This window comes from Ornithorhynchus anatinus, chromosome 5 (genome assembly GCF_004115215.2).
Source record: "Ornithorhynchus anatinus isolate Pmale09 chromosome 5, mOrnAna1.pri.v4, whole genome shotgun sequence".
Classification (NCBI taxonomy): domain Eukaryota; kingdom Metazoa; phylum Chordata; class Mammalia; order Monotremata; family Ornithorhynchidae; genus Ornithorhynchus; species Ornithorhynchus anatinus.
Genome location: NC_041732.1, coordinates 99,072,316 through 99,080,027, shown reverse-complemented (window position 1 = coordinate 99,080,027; position 7,712 = coordinate 99,072,316). Strand labels below are relative to the sequence as shown.

Here is a 7,712-nt window from a genome sequence, read left to right as displayed (position 1 = left end):
GCTCCGGCTCCGGCGGAACGGCCAGGGAGGGGACCGATGAAAAAGAGAAAAGGGGGTGGGGGGGGGGGAAGGAGGAAAGAGGGAGGAGGAAGGGCAGGAGGAGGAGCCACCGGAGGAGAAGGCGCTGAGATCCACCCCCCACCTCCACCTGCTAATCATCAGAAGAACAATGATGGCATTCCTTCCCAATTCATTCATCCCATCGAATTCATCGAGCCCTCACTGGGCGCAGACCACCGGACTAAACGCCGGGAAAGTACAAGGCACCGGCACAGATCATCCCCGCCCGGCAACGGGGCTCACGGGCTAGAAGATATTCCTATTCGTTCCTCTTCAGGGAAGAGGCCTGGCTCCGTGGAAAGAGCCCGGGCTCGGGAGTCACAGGTCGTGGGTTCTCCCAATAATCTTGGTATTTTGTTAAGCGCTCACTATGTGCAGAGCACCGTTCTAAGCGCTGGGGGAGACACAGGGGAATCAGGTGGTCCCACGTGGGGCTCACGGTCTTCATCCCCATTTTACAGATGAGGTCACTGAGGCCCAGAGAGAGTGAAGTGACTTGCCCACAGTCACACAGCTGCCAAGGGGCGGAGCCGGGATTCGAACCCATGACCTCAGACTCCCAAGCCCGGGCTCTTTCCACTGAGCCACGCTGCTTCTAACCCCGGCCCCGCCACCTGTCCGCTGGGTGACTGCGGGCCAGTCGCTTCTCGGTGCCTCCGTTCCCTCGTCTGTAAAATGGGGATGAAGACTGGGAGCCCCACGTGGGACGACCCGATGACCCTGTATCTCCCCCAGCGCTTAGAACAGGGCGCTTAACAGATGCCGACGTTGTTATCATCAGTAATAAGGATGGTGGTTAGCAAGGTATTCCTATTAATAACGATGGGATTTGGAAAGCGCTTACTATGGGCCAAGGACTGTTCTGGACGCTGGGGGGGACACGAGGTAATCAGGTTGTCCCACGTGGGGCTCACGGTCTCAGTCGACAGATGAGGGAGCTGAGGCACAGTGAGGTGACTTAACAGGGTTTGCATTTGTTAAGCGCTTACTCTGTGCAGAGCACTGGTCTAAGCGCTGGGGTAGGTACAGGGTAATCGGGTCGTCCCACGTGAGGCTCGCGGTTAATCCTCATTTTACAGATGAGGGAACTGAGGCACGGAGAAGTGAAGTGACTCGCCCACAGTCACAGAGCTGACGGGTGGCAGAGCCGGGATTCGAACCCATGACCTCGGGCTCCCAAGCCCCCGTGCTCTTTCCGCTAAGCCACGCTCACTGACTATAACGATAAATATGGTATTTAACGTTGGTATCCGTTAAGCACTTACTATGTGCAGGGCACTGTTCTGAGCGCTGGGGTAGATACAGGGTGATCGGCTTGTCCCACGTGAGGCTCACAGTCTTCATTCCCATTTTACAGATGAGGGTACTGAGGCGCAGAGAAGTAAAGTGACCCGCCCGCAGTCACACAGCAGACAAGCGGCGGAGCTGGGATACGAACCCATGACCTCTGGCTCCCAAGCCCCTGCTCTTTCCACCGAGACACGCTGCTTCTCGAAGCTATCTGTCAAGGGCTTACTCTGGGCCAGGCACCGTTCCGAGCGCTGGGGTTGATACAGGACAATTGGGTTGGACCCAGTCCCCCGTTCCACGAAGGGCTCAGACTTCATCCCCACTTTACAGATGAGAGAACTGAGGCCCACAGAAGTGAAGCGACTTGCCCCAGGTCACACAGCAACCAAGTGGCAGGACTAGAACCCAAGACCTTCTGACTCCCGGCCTCAAGCACTCTTCCAAGCGTTGGGGATAAAAGATAAGCAGGATGCTCCACATGGGGCTCACAGTTCTCGATCCCCACTTTACAGATGAGGTAAGTGAGGCACAGAGAAGCGAAGTGACTTGCCCAAGGTCACACAGCCCGCTAAAGTCCTGAAGCCAGGGCTGCAAGGTGGAAGCTCGGTTTGGGGGTCGGGAAAGACTCTGCTCTATTCTTCATCCAATCGGATTTACTGAGCGCTCACTATGTGCACAGCACTGTACTCGGCGCTTGGGAGAGTGATGACAATGGTGGTATTTCATTCATTCATTCAATCGTATTGATTGAGCGCTCACTGTGTGCAGAACACTGGACTGAGTGCTTGGATCTGTGAAGCACATCCTCTGTGCCAGGCATTGTATGAAGCACGGGGGTGGATACGAAAAAATCGGGTTGGACCCAGGCCCCGTCCCACGTGGGGCTCACAGTCTCAATCCCCATTTTAAAGATGAGGTGACTGAGGCACAGAAGAGTCAAGGGACTTACCCATGGTCCCACAGCAATTAAACGGCGGAGCCAGAACTAGAACCCACGGCCTCATACTCCCAAGCCTGTGCTCTTGCCACTAGGCAATACTGCTTCTGTGAGGGAACAGAGGCACAGAGAAGTAAAGTGATCTGCCTGACGTCACACAGGAGATAAGTAGAGGTGTGGGGTTAGATCTCGTGACCTTCTGGCTCCCAGGCCCATTCTCAATCCACGAGCCCAAGCTGCTTCTCCAGTCCTGCCTCATAACGAGCTTCTGTGGTGCTCTCCCAAGCACTTGGTACGGTGCCCTGCATGCGGTAAATGCTCGGTCAATATGATTGATTGACTGGGAAGATGAGCCCCAGAGCCTTCTTGGCCCACTTTCCCCCTCCTCCTCCTCTTCCTCCTCCATCCTTAAACCCATCCTCCGATTTCTGAATCCCTGATGTGGAAGGAACCCAGAAAGGTAAACCCCGCTGCCTCCCCGCAGGGAGCGAAACAGACACGGGAGGCCTCTTGACTAAGATCCCCCTGGAGAAAGACCAGGAGCTAAGAGCCTGAGAGAAGGAGGGAAGACCTCCACTCTGCAGCCTGGTGCCTCCCACCTTCCTCCTCAGCAGCGTCTGCCAGCATCACAATCTCCTGGGAGGGGCTTAGGTGCTATGGCTTTTTACCAAGAGGAGGTTAGTTTCCCCGGACAATCCCCCAAGCCAGAGGAGACTGAAGACAGTGGGTATTTACTGTCTCGCGGATGCCTAGCCCGATGGAATGCTGTATCCCCATGGATCCGATCCCGGCTTCCACCTCCTCCGTAATCCCGCAACCTACACACATACACACACGCAGATCTTTGTTTTCAAACCTGATACTACTGACAGGAAGAACCTATCATTGCGAATCTCACACGCACACACGCACAATCCCTTCGTTTTCAAACATGACGCTGCCGACCTAAGAAGCTATCCATGTTCCGTCCTATCGTAGTGGAAAGGGCACAGGCCTGGGAGTTGGAGGACCTGGATTTTCATTTTGGCTCTTCCCCTTGCCTACTGCGTGATCTTGGGCAAGTCACTCAACTTCTCTGCGCTTCGCTTTCCTCAACTGGAAAATCGGGATGCAATTCCCGTTCTCCTTCCTACTTGGAGTGTGAGCTCCACGTGGGATATGGACTGCGTCCAGTGTAATTCTCTTGTACCTTTCCCAGCACTTACTTCAGTGCTTGGCACACAGTGCGTGCTTAAGAAATACCATTGTTATATTAGATGACATATTAAATACATGACATATAATAAATGCTAGATTATGTGCACGAGTGACTGAAAAGGCCAGTATATGACCAGGACGTTCTTCTCTGCCGACTGTCCGGAAAGCAAGATTCTTGCTACGTTAATGAGCCGGGGACAGGGGCCGTGTCCAAACTCATCAACTTGTATCTTACCCCAGCATTTAGTACACTCCATGGGACGTGCTGAGCATTTAGAAAATACCATTATCATCATAATAATAATGTTGGCATTTGTTAAGCGCTTACTAGTGCAGAGCGCTGTTCTAAGCGCTGAGGTAGATACGAGGGAATGAGGTTGTCCCATGTGAGGCTCACAGTCTTCACCCCCATTTTACAGATGGAACTGAGGCACAGAGAAGTGAAGTGACTTGCCCACAGTCACACAGCTGACAAGGGGCAGAGCCGGGATTCGAACCCATGACCTCTGACTCCCAAGCCCGGGCTCTTTCCACTGAGCCACGCTGCTTCTCATCCTCATCATCCTCACCAGAGGTCCTAATTCAGTCGTTCATCGCTTACTGTTTACAAAACACTGTAGTAATCATTTGGGAGAGTACAATATAACGTATAAAAAACACACTTCCTGCCAACAACAGAGAAGCAGCGTGGCTCAGTGGAAAGAGCACGGGCTTGGGAGTCAGAGGTCATGGGTTCGAATCCCGGCTCTGCCCCTTATCAGCTGTGTGACTGTGGGCAAGTCACTTAACTTCTCTGTGCCTCAGTTCCCTCGTCTGTAAAATGGAGATGAAGACTGTGAGCCTCACGTGGGACAACCTGATTACCCTGGAAGTAAGCGCTTAACAAATGCCAACGTCATCATCGACAACAAGCTTACAGTCTAGAGGTGGAGACAGACATTAATATAAGTAAATAAATTACAGATATGTTCCTACGTTCTGTGGGGTTGGGAGGGGGGATGAATAAAGAGAGCAAGTCAGGGTGACGCAGAAGGGAGTGGCAGAAAAGGAAAAGAGGGCTTAGTCAGGGAAGGCCTCTTGGAGGAGATGTGACTTGGGTGTTTAAGCCCGTCGGTTTTGTTTGAGAGCAAGGCCCTGACTGTTGCCCATCAGGCAGGTCTGTGGGCCATGGTAGTTGCCCAATATCCCAATACCCTGGTACCCGGTTCGAAGCTGTGCTTCCCTCTGCCTTTAAATCGCCTATTCTGCCTCGCTGATACACACATTAAAGGAAACCCTCCCTCTTCTGACTGACTTCCAGGCCCCACAGCAGCAGAAATTGGCCCACCCGCCTTTAGAATCTTCTGTGGAGGTAAGAACAAGGCTGCTCTGTTGCCTCAAATGCATCCAAAGGTACAGGATGCTAAATTGGGTGATGGGGGCGAGTCACTGAAGAGGCTAGAAAGGAGAGGTTTTCAACTCAGCTCTGAAATGATACGGAACTGGGGTGATCAAGGGCTAGACCAGGAAATAGCCAGATGGTTCCAAGAGGTGAGTTGCGGTGGTTCGGCAGAGGATGGTGGGTCAGGACGAGGGCCAGGGTTAGTGAAAGTGGGCTAAAAATCCATTCCCCTTGATGCCACGGTCACCTTTCTGTCCAACAGCCACAGGCCGTGTCACAGCACGACACAGGCGATCTTCTTAAGGAAACTGCGAAAACCTTTCAAATCAGAGCCTATAGAATAACAAAGAGTTGGGCATCTGCTTAGTGGAGTAAATGTTTATAAATATTGGGCTGTCAAGAAACTGTGTAGAAGAAAATAGCCTCTCCCAGAAAAATAAGATTCAGCAGAGAGTAATCTCTCTTTCTGACCATTTGGAAAAATGATTTCTTTTCCTTTTATTTTTAGAAGAGATTCTAAGGGAGGGATTTAACACCAAAGTTGCTCAGGCCAGACTTTCCACATCATTTAAGGGAGCCAGAGCCTTTAAAAGAGAAGCAGTATGGCCTAGTGAGAAGCAATCACCTAATGGAGAGAGCACAGGCCTGGGAGTCAGTAGGACCTGGGTTCTAATCCCCGATCTGCCGCTTGTCTGCTGGGTGACATTGGGCAAGTCACTTCACTTCCGTGTGAATCAATTAAAATGGGGATTCAACACCTGCTCTCCCTCCTACTTAGAATGTGAATCCCATGCAGGACAGGGACTGTGTCTGACCTAATTAGTATCCACCCCAACACTTACAACAGTGTTTGACACATAGCAAGCACTTAACAAATACTACTGTAAAAAGGAACTTTACAAGAGTTAAACTAATGGAATGAGTGTGTTGGGGGGCGGGGGTGGTCAATTCAAGTGATATCTTGTATCAGAAATACAAAGCTATACTGTTTTCCTATTTTGGTCCACCACTCCGCATTCTTTCCCTCTAGCATGTTTTCTGTCCTTGGTCCTGTAGCAACTTTCTTTCCCACTCAAACTTTTCACTGCTCTCTACTTAATTGTTCTTCTGATCTGGTCTCTTTCTTAGTCTGCTTCCTATAACTACTGTACTCCTTTCCCTCCTTGGCAGTATCTTTGAGTCCTCTCTCCCTTCATTACTCCCTAATCAGCCTGTCAGTTTTTCCTCCACAATATTTCCAAGATCCGTCCCTCTCTCTCCAGCCAGAGGACCTCTAGACTGGTCCAGGCGCTTGTTACACCCAAGCTCGACTATGCGTCGGCCTCCGCGCTGACCTATCTGCCTCCTGTCTCTCTCTACTCCAATCCATACTTCACTCCTGTTGACCGGATTATTTCTCTAAGCATCATTCTGCACGATTCTTCCCACTCCTCATCAATCTCCATTGGTTGCCCATTCGTCTCTGCTTCAAGCAAAAACTCCTGAAATTTGGCTTTCAGGCACTCAATCAGCCCCCTCACTTCTGCTTATCTACTTTCTTCTTCCATTGCACTCCAACTTGCAATCATTATTCCTCTCAAGAAACTCTTGACTTGTCTGGTGCCGTCGAGTAGTCTCCGACCCACAGCGGCTCCATGGATACAGCTCTCCACAACGCCCCACCTCCATCTGCAATCCTTCCGTTAGTGTATCCATTGAGTTTTCCTGGTAAAGATATGAAAGTGGTTTACCATTACCACCTTCTGTGCCGTAAACCTGAGTCTCTGCCCTCGACTTTCTCCCATGCCGCTGCTGCCCAGCACAGGTGAGTTGTGACATAGCAGACGGCCTTCCACTCGCTAGCCACAGACCAAGCTAGGAATGGAATGGGCAGGCCTCTGCTTGACTCTCCCTCCCATAGTCGAGACCGGTAGAGGACTGGAAACTCTCCAGATGCGACCCTGAGAGGGTCAAGATAATCTACTCACTAATTATTAGATACAATATGTCATTTTGAATCTCTAGAGGTTTCTCAGCGGCTAGATCGATCAGTGCTATTCACTGAATGCTTGCTATATATATGCGGAGCACTGTACTAAGACACTCGAGGAAATACAATACAATCGAGTTGGTGGATAAGATCCTCTGCCCCCAAAATGTTTGGACTCTAGTCCACAATATGAACGCTAAAATAAATTACAGAGAGGGGAAGTGTGTGTCAGGAGTGTAGAGGAATCAAAGGGCTTTAGGGGTAAAGACCCAAGAGCATAGACAAAGCAGAAGGGAAAGTGAGGGGTTATTCAGAGAAGGCTTCTTGGAAGAGGTGATTTTAGAAGTGTTTTGAAGATTTCTACCAACTCGGTTGTTTTTACTCTCTTAAGCACTTAGTGCAGTCCTCTGCATACAGTAAGCATTCAGTAAATACCTTTGGTAAATGGGGAGAGGGGTAATCTGTTAGCTATAAATGGGGAGGGAATTCCAGCCTGGAGGGAGGATGGGAGTAATGGATTGTCTGCAAGAGGGAAAGATGAGATAGATATGAGATGAGATGACGTAGGTTTGTGTTAAAGTGTGCAGACTGAGTTGGAGTGGGAAAGACGAGTGAGGTAAAGTAGGAGGGAGGGATCTCATTGATTACCTTTAGTAGACCCTATCCAGAGACCTGTTTTATGAAAAAAAAAACCCACTGGAAAACAAGTTGAAGTTTTTTACGATTTTTAAAATAGTATATTCTTGCAGTGGATTATATGCAAAGCTCCTCACTCTGTCCTATTCCACTAAAAGCAGACAAAATTCCCATCCCTGCTCTTGTAAATTGTTCTCCAAAAACATGAGACCCAAAAGCGTTTTTAATCTTCAAAACTTTCA

The 7,712-nt window shown here is 50.1% G+C and overlaps 1 non-coding gene across 1 annotated transcript; it reads right to left on the bottom strand.

The window, feature by feature from the left end:
- Positions 1 to 6,677: 6,677 nt before the first annotated feature.
- On the bottom strand, positions 6,678 to 6,815 carry LOC114812427. Its single transcript, XR_003760080.1, has one exon. It is a non-coding gene; the product is annotated as a small nucleolar RNA SNORA7 (small nucleolar RNA).
- Between the last annotated feature and the right edge of the window lie 897 nt (positions 6,816 to 7,712).